The sequence below is a fragment of the Arctopsyche grandis genome, chromosome 2 (assembly GCF_051622035.1).
Source record: "Arctopsyche grandis isolate Sample6627 chromosome 2, ASM5162203v2, whole genome shotgun sequence".
Taxonomy (NCBI): Eukaryota; Metazoa; Arthropoda; class Insecta; order Trichoptera; family Hydropsychidae; genus Arctopsyche; species Arctopsyche grandis.
Window position 1 is genome coordinate 23987747 of NC_135356.1, and position 26994 is coordinate 24014740.

Here is a 26994-nt window from a genome sequence, read left to right on the forward strand (position 1 = left end):
AAAAATACATCTTAATTACTCAACTCTAAAATTTATAATTAACTTATATGTACTGTCCATCACAGAGGTGTCTCTACACACCTCGCAAGAATGCATCCATGGTCTTAGCAGACCTGATGCACTCAGGGAGGGCATTATACATGAGTACACCCCTCTGAAAAACAGCCCCAGCTGTCTTATTTTTTCTTACTCTACAATTAGTTTGTCCTTATTTCTAGTATAAAAAATATGTTTATCTCTATTCCTTATTACATAATCATCAAAGTACTTAGGCAATAACTTATGATCTAACTTATAGTGTATTAAAGTTATGAGTTTTTCTTCTTTTTAAAGCTTTTTACTGTTCATAAGCTATGTTCACAATATGTTCCGAGTATATTCTATTAGCTTATTAGATACAGCGATCGTCATCTCTTTTACACGCAGATGCTTTTAGTTTTCCTTGTACTTACATATTAGCGGTGGATCTCAGGGCATTTTCACCGCCTTTTCTACAAGATTTTTATTAGTTTCACTTCGGCAATTAGTGTGACAAACTTCCTACACTCTTCCGATCGCTTTGAAACTTTGCCATTTTGCGCGGTTTGGCCACCGATAGTCGTCTTGATGAACTATCATAGTATTATATTATTCTAATGTTAATGTACAATATAATAGGAAAAAGAGCTCAAAAACCTATTTACGATTCTTATGAATGCTCATAATACATCTAATACATAATATTAATTAAAGACTCTGTAATGTTGATGGCCTAAGATTTGAAAGATATGATTTGTCGTTTTTCTTCTAAATTGACGATTTTGACACCCGGGGCTGCTGTCTCCTTCATCCCTCCACCCTCCCCCCTTCACACGACCCTGAAGATTGCTCGAAACAAAATCGGTAGATTTTTCATGGAGTGTATCATAGCATTTCACTACGATGAATTTCGTAGCCAGCGACCGTAAGACTTTTCCACCGACAAATAAATACCGCATGTAATACTATCTGACTATCTGACTATCTGAACAACCATATTCGTAAATTTCATTTCTCCCATTTTATTCCTTTTCCTTGTTTGTTTTATTTTTTCATTTCATAAAAATACGAGCAAGAAATAAAAATGGGGAAAAGATTGCATTACTAAACAAAATCGAGTTTGGCCGGCCTTGTATGTATCTATGTACATATGTATGTTCATACATATATATGTATGTATGTTTGTCTTATTTGTTTCGTCGGATTGTTCCCAAAAATTTGCCAGATTAAATGAATAAAAGTAAAATTGACGCGTCTCATCCGTCAAAATTGAATTGCATTGAATCACCTCATCGACTCGAATACATTCATACATACATACATATTTCACATATCGTGCACGAGAACATGTTCGGTTTGAAACATTCGCTATTTATTCAATTCACCCTAAAGCCATCAATTTTTCACAATCCAATTTCGATTCAATATGTGAACGTATATTCCCAATAATATTTCCATAATGATTGTTAATCTATATTAGGTACATACTGTCTATATTTATGTATAACATACCTGATAGATATTACACGCTTGCCTTACGGGGTCGTTGTCGTATGAGACGTTAAAAGTTTAAAATAAATGTATACCTATCCTAAATACAAATACATATGTATATAGGTATACATATGTGTGATATAATATCGTTTTTCCTGGCAATTTTTTTTTAAATCTTTCATCTCAAATTCTTTTGAAATATTTTGTTCAATGATGATATAAAAGGTCTTTAATTAGTTTTAAAACAATTTAATTTTGAAAAATTCCTTTCCTTGGTAGCTAGACATACAAGTAACAATGAATAAATTTGACAAAAATGATCCTGATTTTGATTCGGCAATAAATTCATTTTTTATGAATTTATTAAATCGTGAGTTTATGCATATAGAATACTGCGAATCAAATCTATTCCTTATGTTTAAAAATGAGAGTGAAAAAAGTAACTATTACAACAGTTTCGACTGATTGGTGAAGGGGTGGTAGAAAGGCGTGTTTGGATAGCTTGCTATCATCGGTCAATCTGATTCAAAATTACGATGTAATTTTTAATGACTTTGTTAATGGTTAAACTCCTCTAGTTTCATGTCGGAGTCATTAACTTATTTCAATGTTAACTAACCGCCGTATGTCAGTAAGATATCAAAGCGACCTGAAGAGTGAAAGTGGTTCAAAATCACAATATTTTGACAGGCAGGATGACACTGAACTAACAGAGTGAAGCTTTTTTCTTCTGTCTTTTTCTATATCCATCCACTTCAAGAGTTAGGAGTAATTTTTTGGGGTATAAATTGTTGTTTTATTATTTTTTAAATAATATAAAAAAATAGTAAAATAAAAGCAGAATTTTACCACGCTAAATGCGAATCATTAATCATAAGAGTTATTTCATCAGTGTAACAAAATTGTCGTACTGATCTTCTTAAAACCTCGCCATCGAAAATACAAACGTAAAATTGAACAATTGCTACCGTGATCTTTTTGGGTTACCAAGGGGTGGCAGCAAATACCTCATTTTAAGCCCATTCTCAGGCTGAGAGCGGCCTCCTTATATTATCGTGTCTCTGTATCGTCAAATTATATTCTAGCTGCTGCGACTACTCATTTACATTCAATCACTGTACGTTCATTGGATTTATGAAATTGCTAAACCAACCACTATAAATTACTTGTCAATTGATTAATTAATTATTTATCATTTGTATTGACGATAGGAGTTGCACTATTCTCCCTTACACCTGGAATATTATTATAACATTGGCTGCTACATACATATGTACATATATAAAACGAACTTAATTTAGGTCCAAAATAAAAATAAATTTATTGCATTTTAATGAACTTGTCAAATATCTGAAATATTTGAATTATTAATCACATATTTTTGCAAGGGTTTGAAAATATCGAAAAATTGATATTTAAATAGATAAAATTTATATTTTCCATGATGCCATTACGGGTTTCATCCCTGAACCATACCTATGGTATTAAACGTGAACACATATTAATTTAGAGATTACAAAATTGAAATCATATTCAAATAGTGGTGACAAATAGAAAGTAGGATGGTTTTTCCAGTTTGATGAGGAACCGTTTCAACAATGAAATCAGATAAATTGACATAATAAATTGAACTCTGATAGGAAACGAACCACTTGGGGTCACAAATATCCAAATCTGACCAGCAGCACTGTATAATAGATTCTCTTCAATCGAGGTCAAATCTGGGCTTGAGCCCGGAACCTCGGAGGCTATCATTAACGCGACCACCGAGTTATATTACTGCAATTGCATTACATTGACTTCTTTTAACAATTTTATTCGTTGTATTTATACCTACATACATACATATATGATAAAATTGGATTAATTAAAAAAAAAATTCCGATTATTTTTAAATTATCCGTGCCTCCCTTCACACTATTGGGTACACTATTGAATAATCAAGGGTACACTATATTTTACGATGTTTGATCCTCATGGCCCCCCTAGGACCATAGCGCCCCTAGAGCCGGCTCTATACATATGCCTGTATACACATATGGTATTGTAATTATAATTATTATTTCAGGGCAAGCTCGTAACTGAGATCGTTCACGTCGACTGAAATGTCTTACCTAATGCGAATTTATTGCGGAAACTTTACACTTCAATGATTTCAATAAGCATATTATTATTTACGAGACGAACGCACTTCGCTTAGCGGAATATAACCTACATATGAACATGTGTACATGTGTGTGTACGATCTCATTATTTTCTTACAAATGAGTGATTATATCGTTAATGCAAATTAATCAGACGATTCGCTGTATTGTAATGTGTTTATTGATTTATTACTTATATAATGTCTTGAAAATTGATTTTGATTTTTAAATGCTCTTTATTATTACGAAATTATGTTCACAATACATATTATATATATATATATATATATATATATATATATATATATATATATATATATATATATATATATATATATATATATATATATATATTTTAATAGCAATAGTTCTAATGATAATTTTCTATTTTACAATTTTAATTTAATTTTGTAAGTAATCGTAGTATCATATTATTCTAATGTTAATGTACAGCATAATAGTAAAAGGAGTTCAAACACCTATTTACAAATCTTATAAATGCTCATAACTAGAGGTAGGACCTTTAACAATGCATTTACAACATTTGAACAATAAACGGCCCCCTCAGGGTCCGGGCTTTACTCATAATACATGTAATACATAATATTAATTAAAGACTCTCTAAAGTCGATGACCTAAAGCAGATTGTGTTTAGGTAATATTGAAAATAAATTTTTACTTATATGTATGTATGTACATATGTACATACGTATTTACGTGATGCAAGTTTTGATACATACTCGTATGTTCATATATACAATGTACATACATATATATATATATACAAACGTTAAATCAGTTTATTTTATTTATATAACAATCCAACGGAACGCAATTTTCCTCGGGGAACGAAAACAATGACGAGAACTAAAAAATGTATAAGCCGATGCACTAGTACAGCTTTTAATATTTAACAAGTAGATATATTGATCATATTCCACACCGTTAAATATATTATGTAGATGCACTAGTGCTCTGCTTATTTATGTATCAACGGTAGTTTTGAAATTAAATTGTAATTGAAAGGAATAGAACATTTAATAATTGACTGTTTTCGGTTAACAACATGGTATAATTTTTCAGTACTATGTATATATGTACAATGTTAAATTTAAAAATTAATAATATCAATGCGGCTCACTACATATACAAAGTTGTTAACAACTAGTAACACGCAATCGTGCAATGGATAAAAAGTGAGCACCGCTTAAAAAACTGTCAGTTCATAAACGTAGTTTTACGGTTGATACGTTCAGTGGTGTGGAAAATATCGTGCGATAACAGCATTTGACATTTCAAAGAGGAAAAAATCTCACTTCCGGTTCATTAAATTTATTTATTTTTTCATCAAATTGATACTTATTATAATGGAATTTTCTCATAAAGAGTACACATATTTAAAGGGTCGAAAAAGACAGTGGAAAAAATCTAAAAAGAGTAAATTGTCACTTCCGGTTAACGGGTCTTCACTTGATTTATTTATTTATTTAAATTGGCACACAAACAGAATAATATACAAACAATAAAACAGTATAGTGAGACAAAAAATAATAAATCCAAATAAAAATATAATATTCCATGTACAGTGAGCACCACATGGTAATCTTATATATATGTAAGTTGATATTACGCTTTTACTTCAAGATATGAAATTTTAGTGCAATAACTCAAAGGTTGCGGTAAATATATTTAAAAAACATTAGTGTATTAATATATAAAGTATTTCATTAACCAATACTAAGTTTCAGTTCAATAGGACGAACGATGCTAAAATCTTGAGTTCGAATTTTAGCATGATCACAAAACTTCATATATGTGTGTACATATAAAGTAAAAATATTAGATAATATAAAGGGGATTTTTTTTTTTAATAAATTTGTTATTTGTATAATGTAAAGAAAAACGGAGCCGCCTTCGAAAAAATGTTTCGGAAAGTGAAGTTTTGAAATTTTGAAAAAATATCTATAGCAATATTGTATAGGTACATACATACATGGAGCCCATGTACATGGAGACTCCGTGTAGTGAGTCGTAAGTATAGATGTGTGTTGGAGAGGACGATAAGCACAGTTGTTTGTTTAATATTGTAAATTTTACAAGTATGTACATACATAAGTTGAGCGAATGAGCGAGGTTCTGCTGACCGAGGAAAACATCTGGTGCATAGGGGTTGTCGTGGCACGTGCAAGGGTCGTCTTTTATTCTACATTTCTTTTATCCAACACTTGTTCCGTGTGGTCATTGTCGGGCGAGTCGAATTCGTTCAAAAATCGATTGATGAATGATGATTCCTTACATGTCGCAAAAGTGGTCACACATACATACCTACATATTATATTATACATATGCTAAAACAGAAATCAGAAAAAATAAATTTTTCAATAAATAAAAGTTATATATTTGTATGCTCTCTTAATATTGGAAACGTAAAATACACATTTTATGTACATATAATAATATTTAATCAAGCGAATGAATCGATTTTCGAATTTGTTAAAAAAAAATATGCGGCTTACCCGATTAGTCGTGTTTAGTCTAACCTGTGTTGAATGCCCTAGTGTTTTACATCCGTATTATCCGTTCTTTGCGTGTGTGTTTTTATTTTCTCTTCGTGTGCTTTATTTCGATTACTTCGAATGCCGCAATTATCCGAACGCCAAGTAAATAAATAAATACTGCACGTGATGATGATGATTTACTCGAAATTTGAAAACTATCTAACGTTTCTAACTTTCCAGATTTTAGAATCAAGTATCAAAGGATTGCGTCACACGTGAAGTATTGAATTTCTGAAATATTCGAGTATCGAACAAGATCATCGTTTCCAATTATGCTGCTATTAATATTATATTAAGGCTTATTCCTATTTAAAATTTCAAAATAGCTCTTCTATTTTTATATGTTTATATAAACAAAAAATAAGTTTTTTATGGATTAACTTTCACTAAATTACTTGAATAAAACCAAAGCACTGAATAATTATAAGAATAAAATCAAAGCTCCAGAATCGATTTCTACATTAATTTACTCTAATCTTTGTCATTTATTTAAGGTTTCTTATTTCCATTGTATACTTCGTATGTATATCTGTCAATTAGCTAAAATTGACTATTGAATAAATTACCCAATAGAACGTCAAATTTCAAAGCAATTATTCCCATTTGGTAATTAATTCCGTTAATTACAACCCGTAAAGCTAATTGGAAAATACGTTCAATATTGTTTTGTTATATGATTTTTCTATATAATTTAAATTTCACGAAAAGGGTGAGAAAATAAATGCAAACAATACAGGCAAGGCCGGCTCTAGGGTATGTAACGCCCTTAGGTTAGTTTGGTTTTAGCGCCCTATACAACAAAAAAAGTCTATTTTTAAACGTTTTATTTTTTTCAATATCTTATCAAACATGAAATGTGTTTACGGAATAAAAAAGTCAACATTTTTTGGTAGATATTTATTGGAATCGCGTAAAAAAGAAGACCAGGATCATAACTACTCTTTGTAAATGGTACTCGCCAGCATCTGATATTCGGATCGAAAAGCTGTTCCGAAATCCAAAGTTCACTAAAATTTAACAAACACATGACAAAGATATCGTATTTATCTTAAGCCAAACGACCAACTGAGACACGCAATGGTAATTTCGTATTTTTGCGATATTTTTCCACGAGCTGGGCTAATCCGGATTATATAATACATATATCCGCTAAATCTTCATATTAAAAATATAATAATATACATATATAAAAGCGGACGCGATGTATGTTTGTTGGTATGTGCGAGTGCATCGACAAGTATGGATATGAAACAAATTTTAGAATATCGGGAGTATACGTTATGCATAGGGAGTAGAAGGGAAGTGGGGTAGTGGGGAAGCAGGGTAGCGGGGAAGTGGGGTATTTGGAAACGGGATAGCGGGGAAGTGGGGGGGGTGTGGAACGTCTGACATATGCTCCTGATATTGAGCACCTGACTTGGAACGGGTGACGTCAGCGTCAGATGCGATGCGCGGGAGCGTACACATATACACACATCCACGAAGGCATACACACACACACATTCATTCATCATTACGAACGGGTAAACGGGTTGGATCAGTGAGCGTGTAATGCGCCCACTCAACATTTTACTATTAATACGTGCGCGTGCCCATAAATTACTTTACATTATATTTACATATATTTAACATATAACTTTATTTCAATTTGTGTATCAATTCCTTTCCGAAACCACCCGCTAAAATCAACGGACACAGCATTACTATATTATATGTATATTGCATAAAGGTCAGGCGCTCCATGATGCGAAGTCTACATATGTACTTGGACTCAAAAGATTTTATATTAAATCCGATGTCTTTTCATAACGATTTACATATATAAATTACAATCATACCACAAAAAAATACAGACGAGCTGAATTCGCGAGACTTATTTAATTTGAGAACCGACATCACACTCAATCTAAATAAAATTGGCAAACCCTAATTTTAGATTGAGTGTGATGTCGGTTCTCAAATTAAATAAGTCTCGCGAATTCAGCTCGTCTGTATTTTTTTGTGGTATGATTGTAATTTATATATGTAAATCGTTATGAAAGACATCGGATTTAATATAAAATCTTTTGAGTCAAGTACATATGTAGACTTCGCATCATGGAGCGCCTGACCTTTATGCAATATACATATAATATAGTAATGCTGTGTCCGTTGATTTTAGCGGGTGGTTTCGGAAAGGAATTGATACACAATTGAAATAAAGTTATATGTTAAATATTATGTAAATATAATGTAAAGTAATCTTATGGGCACACGTATGTATGTACATACATAGTGTTCAGTGGCGCAGTCGGGCCAGATAGGGGCAGGTCGCCGCCCTAGCACTTTGATTGATATGAAAATTGTTTTTTGAGTAATATTAAAAAATATTTTGGTTAATATTAATAACACTAAAGACGAGAAGAATAAGAGGCAACGTAATCGAAGTCTTTAAAATAATAAATAATCATCATAATTGTCCTATGGCTAAACTTATTACGTTCAATGAAAACACTCAAAAAGAAAAAGATCGAATAAATTGATCAGATATTCCTTCTTTTCAAACAGAGTGGTTATAGTTTGGAATAGTCTTCCCAACAATGTAGTAAAATCTGAAAGTCTTTCTAAAACTTAAAGATTTTTGTAATTCTTCTTGCCAATCTTTTGTATATTTTTGTTTTATTTTAGTTATTATGTAACCGTCCCAGATATTTTTATTCTCTTTTGTGTTTTGGTATTTTCTCTTATTTCGTATCTTTTTCATGTTTACTTTTTTTCCTTTATCTTATTATTGTTATGAATATGTTTGTTTTTATTTTATTATATTTATATCAAGTCAAACCCCAAGGGTCCATCGGCATTACCGCCTTCCCCATGTATTATTAAATAAATAAATAATATTTCATTTATGTATACCAAATATTGTGAGCAAACTCTCGTTCTAACATTTGCTAACCCCAACCCTAAAAGTAATCCGAGTATATTCAAAACTTAAAAAGACGACTTTAAAGACGATTTGATGAAATTTACGGGCTTTTTTACCTAAAATACCCAAAACTTCGTAAGAAAACATTATTTCAACTATTAACCACACGCACTTGAGGATAGATAAAATTAGGAAACTCGGCTTAAATAAATAGTCATCTCTAAATTCACATGTTAAAATGTCATAGTTTTTTGACATACATATAGTTTTGGCATTGCTAAAAGCAAATGTTGCTGTTTACACACAAACACGGGTTTGAAAAATCAAAGATGTTGAAGAGGATGTATAGAAGAAAGTTTTTATAAGATATAAAAAAAAAACATCATAATTTCAACAAGAATATTTGTTAATTGGCTGGCATTTGATTTTTTTTATAAATATTTGAACTACCAATATTAGGATACATTTTTTCAAGTGATGAAAATAGAAAAATTAAACACCTCCCTGGTTCTTTTTTTGTTAACACTACACTACTGACAGTGTTACAATACGTGTGTATGTACATACACAGGGTATTCTAATTAAGAGTCTCCGCATACGTAGTTAGCCGATCGTATTACGTCTATCCTCCACTCTGCGAAACTGAAAAGTAATTAAAAACTTTGTATTAAAACTTTGGTTCAGGTTTGATAATAGAGCCAATATTTATTTATTAACTAACTTCATCTTAAAACACAGATATCGATTTCACTCGTGAGAACACAAACTGGCTACTTCCTTCTTTTTTTATTTTTATTGTTTATTGTTAGTTTCTAGTTTATTATTTAAGTTTATTGTTAGTTTCACTTCGCTAATTGATCAGGCAATATTTCTAGATTCTACCGATCGGTTTGAAACTTTGCCATTTTACGCGGTTCGGTCACCGATAGAAATTTAAATCGCTTCCGCTAGTTCGATGGTGAAAAACAATTGTAATAAACAGTTGACACGTAAAAGCAGCGCATCTGACGCTGACGTCACCCGTTCCAATTCGGGCGCTCAATATCAGGAGCAAATGTCAGACGCTCAGGTCCCCATTTCCTCGTTTCTCCACTACCACCGATTCCCCGCGTCGCCTCGACTACTTGACTCTGATTGGCTGTGTCTTCACGGTTCGGCACATACCCACATATCCACATCGCGTCCGTATTTAAGTTATAACTAGTGTTTTACCCAATGACATATCATCGCATGGGTGTGAAAAAAAAATTAAAAGAAATGTGTCGTCGTTCATGTGTTCGATCCCCCACGCAGTCGATTTTTTTTCTAATACCTTAAATATATATAATGCAAATGCATGCACTATGTAAGTATATGTATGTACATACATATAAATATTGCTAAGTCGCTACATCTGCACACAGTTTAAAATATTAATTATGGTGAAGAGAATTTCATTTAACAACCGCTCAGTTTTTAATTAGCGAGATTTAAACGTTAACAGAGCAAACTTGCATTTTTTACACTATTACGGTACATGAAAGGTTTGCGGTCGTAATAATAATTGGATATGCAAGATTTATATAAAGTGGCAAAGTATCTTTTTCATTTCCTTTCTTCAGATTTGTTTTTAAATACAACCCGTAAATTAAATTACGACTTATCCATATAACGGTATATAAAAAGATAAAGTAGAAATTGAATTTGTGAATATAAATGTATATAAAAATGGACTCGATGTACATATATGTATGTGTGTGTGTATTTGACGGATGCGTGGACAAGTATGAAGATTAAAAAAATATATATATATATGTATATGTATATGAAATTGTTCATGTCCTCTAAACAGATCTTATACGAGCAATGCCCAGTATTCCGGGTACTCAAATTTAACCAGAACATTCAAGTATTTTAAGTTGAAAACTTTTCATCCTTGAACAGTGAACGTTTCGAAAGCTCCGGGCGATTACTTTTATATGATAATATTCGAACTCGATGGCGCGAATTTAGTTTGTATTGTAACGCATTGAAAGAATCGATCGTCATTTTCGATTAAACTTCGACAGAGGAATAAAATTGAGGCTATTTCCTTTGTGGACGTGAACGATACACGTGATCGGTATTGTTCGTCGGGAAACTCAAAGTGTGTTCGAACGTCCATACATATTACATATATATATATATATATATGTACATCTGAACACATATGTACATATTTGACGTAGCGACGAGCAGCGATCAAAGCCATCCTCGATGTTGTTTTATTGTCCTTCTGTCGGCCCGTTCTTCTGACTCAATTTAATGGGACTCCAATATGCAGTGTGTACGTATTGTATGTCTGTCAAACAATGCTCAGATTATTGCATTTAGAGCTTTTACTGTAAGAAGTTGAGGGGATGTGGTGCTTCATGTGAAGTCAGGCCGAGCGATGATAGGCATGTGACACACAAACACAAACACATTTATTCATTATTTCAAACGGGTTGGATCAGTGAGCGTGTAATGCGTGCACTCAACTTTTTACGATTAATAACACGTGCGCGCGCGCGCCTATAAATTACCTTACATTATATTTATATATAACATATAACTTTATTTTAATTCGTGTATCAATTCCTTTCCGAAACCACCCGTTACGCCACATCCCTATGCATAACGTATATTCCTGGCATTTTAAATTTGTTTTTTTTTAATTTCCATTCTTGTTCACGCGTCCGCCATTTACCCATAAACCCACACACTTGGAAATTGAAATTGAAACTCGAATAAAAATAAAGTTAAAGATATGGAATCGACTGGTTTCGGAAAGACAAAGGCACAAATATGAAAAATATGAAGAAAAAAAAAATTTGTTCCCCATACTGGTTGATGGTTGATCATAAGAAAGTCGATTGTCGACAAAAGCCGAAGATACGCGAATGATTGGTTCCCCATATTACATAAGGTAATTTTAGAGCGTTTTTTCTGTCGAGGCCGTAGTCTAATGGCTAGCGACCTGTTCTGGGCGAGGGGGCCTTAGTTCGATTCCGTGATTTGGAATTAATTTTATTTTTCAAATATCGCTAAAATATAAATTAATTTCAATTAAAAATATATATTTAATTGTTTTATATGAAAAGAAAAAAAATGGTTCAAAACCTCGCTAAATAAAATTATTATAATTATTTTTATATGGCGAGAAGGAATATTTCAATTAATGTTTAAAAAAAAAAGGCGAAATGAAGAATTGGATTTGGCGTGAGGCACGTGACCATTAGCTCAATTAAGATCCATATTCAGGCTATTTGGGGTGATCGGTTCGAGTCGCGACGAAAAATCGTCTCGTCGAAAAATTAATTTATCGATTTTTATTGATACGTTCATTATGTTCGACGAGAGTTAGGACACACACACACACACACACACACACCCACACACACACACAGATTACCGTCTCTATATACATTATATATATATATATATATATATATATATATATATATATATATATATATATATATATATGTATATATATATATATATATATATATATATATATATATATATATATATATATATATATATATATATATATATATATATGTATATATATATTGCACAAATTCAATTTTTACTTTATTTATTTATTTATTTTATTTATAGAAAATTCAACAGACAACGGGATGTACATAGATATGTATAAAAAAACAAATACAAAAATTATAAAAATAAAATGAAAAAGATAAATATAAGGAAAACAAATGAAAAAGAAAAGAATAAAGGCTATAACATAACAAAATATGTAGAACATTGCATAGTTAAACTATAGTATTAAAATATTGGAAAAAGGTTATAAAATAGAATATAAGAAGAAATTTAAATTTACAAATATAAAACAAATAAAAAAGGTAAATACAAAATAAACAAATGAAAAGGAAAAGAATGAAAGCTATAATATGATTAAATAGCACATTACAATAATAATTTTTGGAGCTTCATCAACAGCAAACGAATTATAGATTCAAAACTTACGAAAATGCACGATATGGATGAGGACTTTATTGGTCATGACAGCATCGCAAATGCCTTTGCTAACTATTTTCATTCGGTTTTTGATTCGACTACTGTTATGACTTCCCCTAGTTTAGATTCCTCCATGTTTCCATTATTGTCTGTTGACAAGTTCCATTTATCTGATTTACGCTACGGTTTTGGTAAAATTAAAAATATTAAATCTTTTGGACCAGATTTCATTCCAGATTTCATTTTAAAGGGTAGTGAGCCTGGACTCTCGTCTCCATTGATTTTTATTTTTAATCTAATGCTGAAGACTTCAGTTTTTCCTGTATCATGGAAGTGTTCGAAAGTAACTCCGATCCATAAAAAAGGTGATAAGTATTCCATTAGAAACTATCGCCCGGTTGCTATAATATCTTCTTCTGCAAAACTTTTTGAAATTATACTTCATAGGTATATTTTCAATCATTGCCAGAGTATGATTATTGATCAGCAACATGGATTTCGTCCACAACGTTCAACGACCACAAATTTGTTGTCATTTTCTGGTTTTGTAACAGGTTCCTTGGATGCTAATATTCAAACAGATACTGTTTACACGGATTTCGAAAAGGCTTTCGACAAAGTAAATCACTCCATCCTTATCAATAAACTAATTGGTTATGGTTTCTCATATGGTCTCTCTCAGTTATTCACAAATTATCTCAAGGATGGACGTCAGTTTGTAAAATATGGAATTTATTCTTCTGTTGAATACCCAACCTGCTCTGGTGTTCCACAGGGTTCTAATCTCGGCCCCTTACTATTCATTTTATTTGTTAATGATATTAGGGAAATATTCCACAACTGCAACTTCTTATTATATGATGATCTAAAACTTTTTAGGTGCGTTGAATCTTCTTCCGATGCTCTACTGCTACAGAGCGATTTAGATTCACTCGTTATTTGGTCACACTCAAATTGTCTTCCGATAAGCGTTGACAAGTGTCACATTGTCTCTTTTTCCAGATCTCGATCATCAATTGAATTTGGTTACAATATTGATGGCTCTATTCTTGCCCGTCACACACATATCAAGGATTTGGGAATTACTTTTTCAAATATCTGGAATTTTAATTCTCATATCCAAGATGTGTGCAATAGGGCTACAAAAACTTTAGGCTTCGTCATCAGAAACTCACGCGCCTTTAATAGCACCAGAGTGACGCGTTTACTGTATACTACATTGGTGCGCAGTTTGCTTGAATCTGGTTCGGCCATATGGAGTCCTAATCATTTAAGGTACACGCTAATGTTAGAGAGGGTGCAAAGAAAATTTCTTCGCTATCTCTACATGAGAGAGTTTGGGCGCTATCCCTACTTATTTCCCAGTAAGTTTGTCATGGGCTCCTTGGGCTTTGACTCCTTAGCTTCACGTAGAAACAATCATCTTGGTAAGCTTTTTCTAAAAATTCTAAGGGGTGAATATCATCTTCCTGAAGTTCTGTGTAATCTTAAACTTAGAGTACCTGAGAAACTGAGAGAATCTCGCTCCAGAACTCTATTCCTACCTATTCGGGCCAGAACTAATGTGCTTGATGACTCACCCCTTTCAAGAGCCATTCGACTATTTAACCTGCTTTCTGGGAGCCTTGATGTTTTTACTTCATCATACAGTTCTGTCAGGCAGCATATTTTAAATGACTTCTAGCTACATACATATTTACACATGTTGTTTTCATTTTGTAATGTTATTATTTAGCATAATGTGTATGTATGTTGGTTTTATCTATATTTATATATGTATGCTATTTTTTATTTATATATATATGTATATATATATATATATATATATATATATATATATATATATATATATATATATATATATATATATATATATGAGTAATTTATCTTTATTTATGTGTATTTATGTGTTTATGTGTATATGCATGTATAATGTTTGTATGTTTATGGATGTATGTAATGTATGTGTATGTGTATATGTATATGTATATGTGTATGTATGTATATGTGAATATATATATATATATATATATATATATATATATATATATATATATAGGTGTGTATGTATGTATATGTATATATGTGTATTTTTATATTTATGAATGTATGTATCTGTATTTGTGTATACGTGTAAGAATTTGTGTATATATGGATGGTGTACATATATGTTTATATAATTGTCTTTGGCCAGGAAGGTGCATTGGGTTTACCTGTTAGGCCTTCTTGGTGTAAATTAAATAAAAAAATAAAAAAAATAAAAAATAAAAAATAAAATAAATAATAAATTACATAACTAAACTTAAGTATAAAAATATTATACTTATTATAATATTTTTATACTTTACTTTATTACATAACTAAACTAAAGTATAAAAATATTATACTTTATCTTTTTACTATACCGTTATATGGATAAGTCGTAATTTAATTAACGGGCTATATTCAAAAACAAATGTGAAAATGAGTAAATAGCAAAGTTCCTTTGCCTCATTATATAAATATTGCATATCCAATTAATATTACGACCGCAAACCTTTCATGTACCATAATAGTGTAAAAAATGGAAGTTTGCTTTGTTAACGTTAAAATCACGCTAATTATAAACTGAGCCGTTGTTAAATGAAATTCTCTTCACCATAATTAATATTTTAAACTGTGTGCAGATGTATCAACATAACAATGTATGTACCTACATAGTGCATGCATTTGCATTATACGATGTAGATCCCCAAATTCAATTTAAAACTTTTTGATCGTTTGCCATTTGAATTATTAGCAACCATGTAAGCAACCACAAGAGGTTCGTACTTCTATATGTGCTTTTATTAATATTTATTTTACTAGTTTAATAAACAATTACATATATCCGCAACCTCTGTGTCGCATTTGCTTTTCGTTCGAAACAGAATAGTTAATAGATGCGCTTTCTGCACCACTAAGGTCATTGAGCATTGCATTGCCCGCTTTCCTCTTTTATGAAACGACGTGTTCATTTTAACGACCAATAAGTTTGATTCGATCGTTCAAAGCGCATCTCCTTTGAACGATTCAATGTCAATAGACTTCGGTCAACTGTACTGTTATCCGCATTGATTAATACTACCGTCACTTTCAGTACTTTAATTAGATTTTGAAATTTCAATGTTAAATTTTATTTAAACTATTGTCGATCCGATGTGTCGTGAGACTGAGACGAGAACCGAACATGTTGTTGCATTCGTGCAATGTGTCGTAATATTGTAAGGACGTAAAATAAATTCTTTTTTTTTTAATTATTTCTTATTTAACTATATAATATCATAACAATATAATTCAATGCAAGGTCTTTAATGATATTACTGTCAGTTTTGCTGTCCGTCAGTTTTGACGTTGACAATTACTTTTATCGTCTAAAAAATATAAATTTCCATTAATATAAAGTATATAAGTATTCCATAAATAAATTAATAATATCAACAACTTGCGTATTTTATATATTAAAATGTAATTTATGTAAATATTTCAAAATACGAAACACGAACTCAAAATATTAAAGTCAAATTCTTCCGATCGCTATACGCACGAACAATATCAATCAATTCTTGGCCAAATATTGTATTTCTTAACCAATGCGAATCTACAACAAAATGTAATTGGCCATCTTAGGTCGAGTGGGGGGTGAATGTGATAGACTGATTATTACTTGACGTTGATTAAATAAAATATGTAAAATCAAGAATCTCAGAAAAGCAAATTAAAAGTATTACAGGTCACCAGTATTTTTAAATATTGTTAAACGCAAATCATTATATTTCATGTTTTGCAAAATATTTCTCTAAATGAAGAAAAGTGGACTAATGTGACTTTCAAATATAACCGGACATATGTACATATGTACCTATACATAGGCTCAGTTTACATAGGACTGTGATTTCGTTTGATAGCTGTCAATTTTAAATTTTGTATTTAAATATCCCAAAAAGATTTAAAATACTACAAAAGAGTTGAGGAAATTCTAATTTCACTGACAATAACAATTTCATACATATGTATGTTATTGATAGTACTGAACAACAAAACATCACGTCTTTTTATTTACCGCGGGCGGAAACTAATCAATATTCATACTAAGTTTGAACATTTGAAATAATTCAATTGTGTGTTTATTTTACCCTAAAAACGCAGGTCGCGACGCGAAAACTTTTGAAATTATTGTTTTTCCCGTTTCCCCCACTCATTCCCGTTTTTTCCGTTCCCGTCTTTGGACGATTTTTTTTACAGTAAGGTTTCCGGGCATGCATACAACAAATCCTTCAAGTTCCGTATCGTAAACGAGTAGTTTAGGAGCCTATACGAGACAAACAGACAAATAGACATTCATTTTTATTACATATGTACTAGAGGTTTTACCCGGCTTCGCTCGGTATTTGTAATATAAACCGCTTAAACATGACTAATCTAATAGTAAACATTTTATTAAATTTAATTGAATAGTTTTATTTTATATAAATTTATTTGAATACTCATTCGTTTATTTTTATTAAATTGACTGTCACGAACAAACAGACAAACAAAAATATATACTAAGTCTCTTTCAAAATTATATGTATACCAGAATCCGGTGCCGCCCCCCTGGCGCCTTCAACCCCCCCGGAGTCTTCGCCCCCGGGGACTTCGAATCCTTTGAATCGAAAAAAATCAAATCGGTGCCTATGAATCGAAAAAAAAAACCGTATGTGTTGTCTACGAACCAACCAACGAAGGTTACATGCATATAAACAAAATCTCTTTCGAAATTTTATATTAGATGTATGTGTGTATAGGTATTTAGATGAGTTTTAAAAAAATGCGGAATTTTTACAGATTTTTGCATTTGGCTTTTTTTAACTCAAAATTTAGTATCTTTTTGCCAAAAATTAATATTGGAATCAGTAGTTAGATATTTTTTCTATGATTGTAATTTTCTTTCTTTAAAATACGTATAATGAATTAATTATCTAGTGACTTTTAAAAGTCAAAAATACATATTTTTAAACATTCTACTTTTGAGCTTATGTAGATCATAATTATGTAATTACACTTTAAAGCCTTCGTATTGTTCCTTATTTTCCTACATAAGCCTCCACTCGTGTATGTATAAGTATGTACATATGTAAATAACTCTTAAATTACTAACCACATACATACATATCTTTTGGTGAGCACAAACGCAAATAAGCGAAAAGACCATAGAGTGCAACATGAGATTCGTTGTTGTGCATTTTAGGAAATCACATCCTCCGTAAGCAGGAAATCCACATATGCATTATTAACGTTTCCTCTGGTGCCGTTGAAAGCGATCCGCCATGACATTGCGTACTCGTTATGAGTTATCAACTAAACGAATAATGAATGCTTTGCCATATTATAATGTAGTCGGAAGTTTACCACTGGGAATTGAACAAAACTTTTACATCTCTCCTTATCTCTGCTGGTCTTGAAACGGATTGTTAAATACATATTACCTCGACTTTATATATAATTCAAAAACAGTCTGATTTTTACAAGGTTTATAATAACATAAACCAATACATAAATAATTAGGTATTCATTACAGGGTACATACTCGTATTTATCTATTTATGTATGTACATAAATTGTCCAAAATATGAATTTAAAAATATTACGATGTAATGATCGTATGATGAGTCGTGAAAATGAATCAAAGATTATGTTTTTTTAGAAGGCTTTTTTTAATTGGACACATTTCTATTGTATTGTAAATCACTTCCTGTCACAAATTATTTTTAATTTCCAATTTCAAAACGCTCAATTGACCTTTTTCCCGTCGAAATCGAGAAAATAATTAAATAAATAACAAAACGGAGAACGAGGGTCAATATTGGATAACGTTTATCCGTCAGCATAAAGGTATCGCATTGAATCCATTAATATTGTACATGTGTCATCTGAAAACGAAGCACGCGTAATGAAAAATTTCGTGACACCCACACAAAGGTGTCGCCCATTCCATATCACATCCCTTGGACGAACGCACGTTGACACCCTTAAACTACCCATATAAGACTTTTCCGGATAATCTAAATTGGGCAAGATAGGAAAGGGGGGGGGGGAGTGGGGAGACGAATACATAAACCAATTCTTCTACGAATACAGATCCAATTATTATACTCGAACACAATTGTAGACTAGTGTTGTGCCTGTTGATTTCAACGGGTGGCTTCGGAAAGGAATTAATACACGAATTAAAATAAACTTATATACATGTTATATAAAAATATAGTGTAAGGTAATTTATAGGCGCGCGCGCGTATTACATAATGCGCATTTCGCACGCGTCGAAATGATTAATGAATGTGTGTGTGTGTGTGTGTGTGTGTGTGTGTATTAGTAGATGTGTGTATATGTGTACGCTCCCACGCAGCGCATCTAGCGTCACCCGTTCCAAGTTAGGCACGTTCAATATCAGGAGCACATGTCAAACGCTCCACATCCCCCCTACTTGTCCACTACCCCGCTTCCTGGCGTCTCTTCGACACGAATGATCGCCACGCCACTATGCATAACGTATACTCCTGGTATTCTAAAATTTGCTTTTTTTCTTCAATAAAATTATAAATGTTGGCTTTTCTGTCAAAGATTTTGAAAAACATCGTAGAAGCCAAGGGATAAAGTGAAATATTATATGCAAATATTTCATTCCCGCTTTTGAATTTAAAAAAATTGGCCTTTTAGTTTTGTTATTGTATTTAGTATATTTAATTAATTGATACATTTAATTTTCGAATTAAAAAAGGAAGATCGTATTTATAATCAGTTAAAATGTCTTTTAGTAAAATTAAAATAATCAAAATTTGTTTATGATCTTCAATGGCTCAGGATTGCAATTTTGCCATTTATCATTCAATTTCAAATTGCCCCGATAAGCATTTCGACAATTATGGCAACCCTACGATAACGAGGAGAAACAGGAAACGAAATGAGGTACAAAAGTAGGAAAAAAGTTGACGTCCATATACATATATGTATGTATATATGTACATATGTACATAGTGGAGCTTGAAAGATATTAAAGTGGCAATGACAAGGTTACGTAGCTGGAAGAATGATATCCAAAAGAGTGTAGAAAGGTGCATTGAATATCATGAAGGAGATGAGTGGATGAAATTACATGATGAAATTAATGAACTGAACAGATACAAATTTTTTTGGAGAAGCCTTCTTCCAACAGTGGATGTAAATGATGGTAATGCTATTTTGCATTTTGCAAGTTTAAACGATAAAATGCAATTTATATATTGTTTCTGATTAAATTGTATTAAAAGATGGGAAAAGTTGACATAGTGGTACTTGAAAGATATTGGAATGCCAATGGGCGGGTCACGTAGGTATAAGAATGGACGGAATTTGGGGAAAATAAGTGTTTAAATGGTACCCAAGAGAATGTAAAAGGGTGCAATATAGATCACAATGGAAATAAGTAGGTGCAAATTGAAAAATGGGTGAGGTGACATGAATGAATGGTACTCTGAACATAGACGAGTGAAAACTGGCTGGAGAAGTCTTCATTTGGAAGATAAAACTTTTTATTTATATATTTATCATTTAAAGTAAATATATTTTGAGATACAAATAAATTAAAAGCACTTAAAAAATTTAAAAAAACGGCGATGACTATATTGGACCGGGAAATGAAAGTTTCCAGGTTGTACTATAATTATACTTGTCAATTATGTATACACAGTTAGGAAAAAGTATTATTTTAGATTTTATCGACATAATACTTCAATTTGGTTAAAAAAAATGAATCATATATACAAGGCATTTTCTTTTATCCTCTATGATTTATGAATATGTATGTTCATATATATTTAGCTATTTATTTAAAGTTTGAGCCATTGTGGCATTACAGGAATTCTTAATGCACCACAATGGTCGAAAATATAACAGAGAAAAAACAAAAAATATATATTTATACATTATACATTATACATTATAAAACATAATAAAACAAAAGTTTAAATAATAATAGTCGTTACAAAATATATTATAATAATTAAATATAAGGTGAAAAATTGGGAGTATATGTATGTATTGCATCAACAGTCAACACCAATTAATAAGAACCAGTCGTGAATAAAAAAACATTCAGGTGAGGTCCAAATAGAAGAGAGATTAAAATTTAGTCATACATCACATACAATTATGAAAATAATCTTGAGCGCAGGCTACCAGACAAATATGAAGGTTAAAATAATCTGTGATAAAGTACGCTCACTTAGCTGGAAAATATCATTGTATATATGTATGTACATATGTATATTGTATAGATACATACAACGATATTGTAACAAGTAATTGAAATTTTTATGTTTTGAAGACATTTTATAGCCAAATAACGATCGGTAATATTTGAATTACCGTCTCTGCGAACTGAAATGATCTTATTTTGAAGTTACGAGTCAATTTCGATAGGTTTAACAAGAATGTTTATACTACAAAGTGATAGTTTTTACCAAAGTATCATTTAACAATGTATGCATGTGTATATTTATTTAATTAAGATAGCAACATTCGTGTGTAAGACAGATTTACAATCACTCACGAGATTTATGTAGGTATTTCCCTCAAGTGTTAGAGATAAAGTCATACATACATAGTTTATTATATGGCGCTAGATTATGAATGATAATTAATGAATACTTGAGAGTTGCATTGGTTATGGGACTGCAATAATAGAAATTGTTGAAATATGTAAAGCTTAAGAGTTAAATCGTGTTACCGTATCGTCTTAAAATAACAAACGCATCAAAACCCTAATAAATTACAATACATAGTATTAAAGAGTTCAACAGGCCGTGTGATGGAATCGCTTTAAGATAGCAAGCATATCGAAAATCCTAATAAATTACATATAACATTTTATGGTCCATCACCTCTTCCAAGTATTCCTATTTAGAGTTTGTGAACAGATTGTGTGACCGTATTGTTTAAAAATTACAAACGTTTTAAAAACCCTAAAAATGTATATAACATATGTAGGTAGTATTTTAAGTTGAACAGGATGTGTAACTGTAGACTCTCAAAATAATTAAGATATTGAAAAATCTAATAAATTAAACATAATACATAGGTAATTTTAAGTGTAAACATCAATATCATTGACAACTAAGCGGGGATTCAAATATGTAAGAAAATTAGACAATACATTAGGCATACATAGATAGGTTGTGGGAAAACCACATAGCAATTTATTTGCACGACAATCTTACCAATGATGCTTTGCAATACTTGGACTTTAAACATTTCTAATTTCTAATTATAGCCGTTGGTTTTTACAGATGATTGTATTATTTAAATAGCAGTTTATGTAGAAAAGGCAATGTAGTGTTTTGAAGAATACATAGTCGACGAATCGATTTTAATTTTTTCCATCCTTCGACATTCCATTAAGTCACTTTCCTTGCAGTGACGAGGACCGTTTTTACAAACCTCCTTTACGTTTCACTTACGATTACAATTCAGGAAAAAGTTTGCCTCTTATCCGATCGTTTTCATACTTTGCCATATTGTTCATTTTGATCATCAATATAAGTAAATGGATCCTCCGCCATTACGATAGAGATAAAATATCGTTTACGAAGCTTTTCGAGTCCGAATATTTTTAATCTCGGTGACAGTTGGTAGTCATTAATTTTATACATAGATGGCGGTAGTAAAAAAAATATATAGGTGTTTTTATTCAAAATAATAATTTTTATACATATGTATATGTACTTTGTTGTTTTCAGTTAGCGGTTTTTATTTACGCCACTGAGTCTGCAAAGCAAGCTTTTATGTACTATTGACTGAGTAGAATATTCTTAACAAAATGCATTTTTAAATACATATATGATCTATTTAAATGAATAATCCAAAAGTCATTTTGTAGCCCAGTCAATAGAAAAGGTTTGGTACCCTTTTTATGTGACAGTTCAAGATCGAAGATGACCAAAATTTTTTTAATCACCAGCGTGCGTTTTTACTGTTTATTTTTATTGCCGCGTATTTATTGGAATTCCCGAGCTTTCCAAGTATGTACATATTGTGCGCGCATTCATAAGAAACAGTGAGTTGTGTTTACGCGGGCGAGTATTGTATTTTTCACAAAAGATAATACCGCGTTCCGCATTATTCGTGGTATGTGAAAGTTTGCCAACTTCAAAGCATTCAACGATGCTATATGTACATACATATGTATATAAATAGGTGTTTATACGTATTATGGCGGTGCAGTGTTTCTCAAACGAAAAATGTAATGCTCCAAACAAAAGTTCTCATTATGCGGGGTTTCTCTACGAATATCTCTACCGGTCTCTTGTTAGAATTTGCCAATTACACTGTTCGACACGAAAAATGGTTCAGAGGCGAGATATGACTTTTATTATAGATCTATGCCCATTAAACACGAATCTGGTAATAAAAAATGTTGATTGGCTCGAGATTCGGAGATATATGTATATGTTTTTTAAATCGCGCGATTTTTCTATATCTTGGTGTTGTTCGGTCGATGTCTCAAAATCTGTCAATTTCCTGTTCAAAATGAATATTGGAATCTCTAGACGGTTATTTTATCTTCCATTTGTAGTACTTTTCAGCTTTCAAATCTCTCTAAGTAGTCGTCCATTTCAAATCAAAAGTCAAAAGTACGTATTTTCACTTGGGATTTTTTCCCATTGTTAATACTATTTTATATTGAGTTTTTTCTATTTTAAACATGCTTATTGGAATAGTGTTCTGACCAATTGTTGTGATTAGATGTTGCAATACCGCTAATTCTAATAATAATATTAAAAACAACTGGCTGTATCGATTTTTTTTTAAATTAATCTTATTTGTTGAACATTCAACGTAAAATGGCTTTATGCAGTATTTACGTATATATTTTTCGGTCGCATGTAGTTTTTACCTTTTTTACAAATAAAAAAATATATTTTTCGGTCGCATTTAGTTTTTACCTTTTTTTACAAATAAAAAAATTACGAATTTCTACGAAACATTACAATCCCCTGTGCCTGGGGCGTACTTATTTCTCATGTCCTGTATTTACATATTAGGGTTTAACATATTTTTCAATAAGCAAGTTGAAACATGCAAACCGTACTCGGGTTATTGGACGTGCGGGTCTTTTTTACCAGCCTCTTCTTACTTTGATTTCAATTTTTACGTCAGATTTCGTCTGACGAAATTTGTGTCCTTATCCGATAATTTTCAAACTTTGCCATTTTGCTCGGTTTGGCCATCAATATATGTGGAAATCAAGTCCGCCACTACGATAGTGAAAAATAATCGTAATAGACACGTTTGAAAATAATCCATTATCTTTCTCGGTGACGTCTATTATCCGCATTCCCGCATTTATCCACACCATTCCGATCGTTTTTTCCCCTTTCGCCACCCTCTCGCTATGTCAGATTTTAATTATTTAAATGCCTATAACTTTTTCTTTCTTCACTCTATATTTTATAATTTATTAACACAGTGCCACAATAACGTATGCAATTCCCGTTCCCGTTCCCATATCTTGATGTGTTTCAAAAAGTAAAGTAAATGTTTGAGTTTCAAATTAATAATTGATAATCAAATTAAATTACAGTAATGATTTGTGAATTGTCGGAAAAACGCAGGGAGCGAACACATTAGAAATTTTTCAATTGTTTGTTTATTTTACCCTAACAACGCAGGTGGCGACGCGAGCTCATTTGAAATTATTGCGTTGCAATGCCAATCATTCCTGTTTTACCGTTCCCGTTCCCGTTTTTGGGCGATTTTGTTTACAGAAACTATCGCGGGCATACATATAATAACTCATGTGAGTTTCATCGCAATCGGTTATATGGTATAGGAACGCATACGTAACAGTCAGACAGACAGATAGACAGACAGACAGTCAGACAGACAAACATAGATATTTATATATAATATATAGATTAATTTATTTAAAAAAAAATGCCGGTAATGTTGTTATTTTTTTATTTCGGTTATACCTATATTGAAAATTTCGGTATTTTTGCAATCTCTAGTTGTGATGGACCAAATAAAATCGGCAGTTCCCCTGTCCTCTCCCGTCTTTCGCAAGTTCGGCTAGTTTGAATTTGCTGATTGTTGCAAGAAATACATTTGCTTGCTACATATACAAATACCTCGTTTGTAATTAATCTTCATACATACATACATTATATAATCTTTTCGAATATATTCGCGTTAGCGAAAGTGACGATTGAGGCGCAGACACGCAGTGCACGCTAGCACGCTTGATCTATGGTATGGCAATACTCTTTTTGTTTGACATTGTAATTCCATATTTGAAGAAATTTAGGAGAAATAATAAAATCGTACGAATTAACAATGACATGAGGATACGTCCATCACAGCTAGAGTCTACCTAGACCCTGTCATACGATTCAGTGTATCTGCGCCCTTAGGTTAACGTTTCATGGTATAATGACATATATTTCAAAACATTGAAATATTTGAACACCGAACGTCGCATCACAGGCTATCCATATTGTATGTATGTAGTGTATAGTAAAAAGTTTAAAGACTGTAAAGTAAAAGTTTTTCATCATTAAAAATATGAGTGTAGTTTTATTATGCAGATGAAACTGAAAGGACTTAAGGTTTTGTTTTAATATCTTAATTTATACATCAAAGTTTCAGAAAATATGTATATAGCGATTACCAATTTTAGAAATAAAAAATAATTTTATGGATATATGTACATATACATATATACATAGTAGCTATAACATTGCTCAAATTTTTTATTTTTGGTATGATGTATATATGTATGTATGTATATGTTCAATTATAATATGTTCAATTATAACAGCTCATATGTTCGATATATTGAAGCTATTAAAAATTGCTCAAATCAATGTTTATATACATATGTATGATTATATGGAAATTTGATTTTTGAAGCAGCAGTATGTATGTATGTATGTATGTACATATATTAGGCAGGAGCAAAAAATATAACATTTTGGCCTGATTATATGATATTTCTCACCCATGTCATACTACGTAAGTGAAAAGTATGACAAGGGTAGTAAATAGAGTGAAGAGATTGAAATGCCAATGGGCGGGCCACGTGGCTAGAAGAATGGACGATAGGTGGACAAAATAAGTACTAGGATGGTACCCGAGAGAATGCAAAAGGGTAAAAGGAAGACCATAAGATGGATAGACGAAATAAAGAAAATGTGTGGAGTGAGATGGATGAGAGTTGCGCAGAATAGAGACGAGTGGTAGCATGTTGGAGAGGGCATCAGCCATCCAGCAGTGTATGATGAGCGGCTGTAGATGATGACGATGATGATATGATATTTCATAAAATTCTATTATTTTTTATATTTTTCCCGAATTTTTTTTGTTCAACTTAAATATAAACAGACGGAAGTATTACAAAAAATGAAAATTATCTGAAAGAAACAATTCAACCATACATACAAACGGCCGTTTGTGTGGAATTTCTGGCAAAGCGGTGACTTTAAATCCTTGCTAATCAGTGAATACTAATTACAATCGACCCAATTAACCTGCAATAGATTACTATTGAGCTTTTATTTTTTTAAATATCGAAACTACTCATAAAAAAGGATATGTAAAGAAATCCACTTTTTCAAAATTTTTGTCGAGATGAATCTGTCGGTTGGAGGCACGGGACATTATAAAAAAAATCGATGCAATTTTTTATTTAGCGTTTTCTTGATTCGACGCAAATTTTCCACTAGGTCCTTCCAAAATTCGAATTTTTAGCTCCGGTCTAATATACATATGTATGTATGTATGTATATGCATATATGCAGAATAGACGAAATATGTAACTAGCCCAAAATACTTCTTTGATGCCGGCTTATTCAAATTT

The 26994-nt window shown here is 31.6% G+C and overlaps 1 protein-coding gene across 2 annotated transcripts in view; it reads left to right on the forward strand.

Moving 5' to 3' along the window:
* Window positions 1-26994, forward strand: part of LOC143922520 (adenylate cyclase type 6) — a 335909-nt gene that overhangs the window by 231590 nt on the left and 77325 nt on the right. The gene's annotated exons all lie outside the window — the stretch shown is intronic.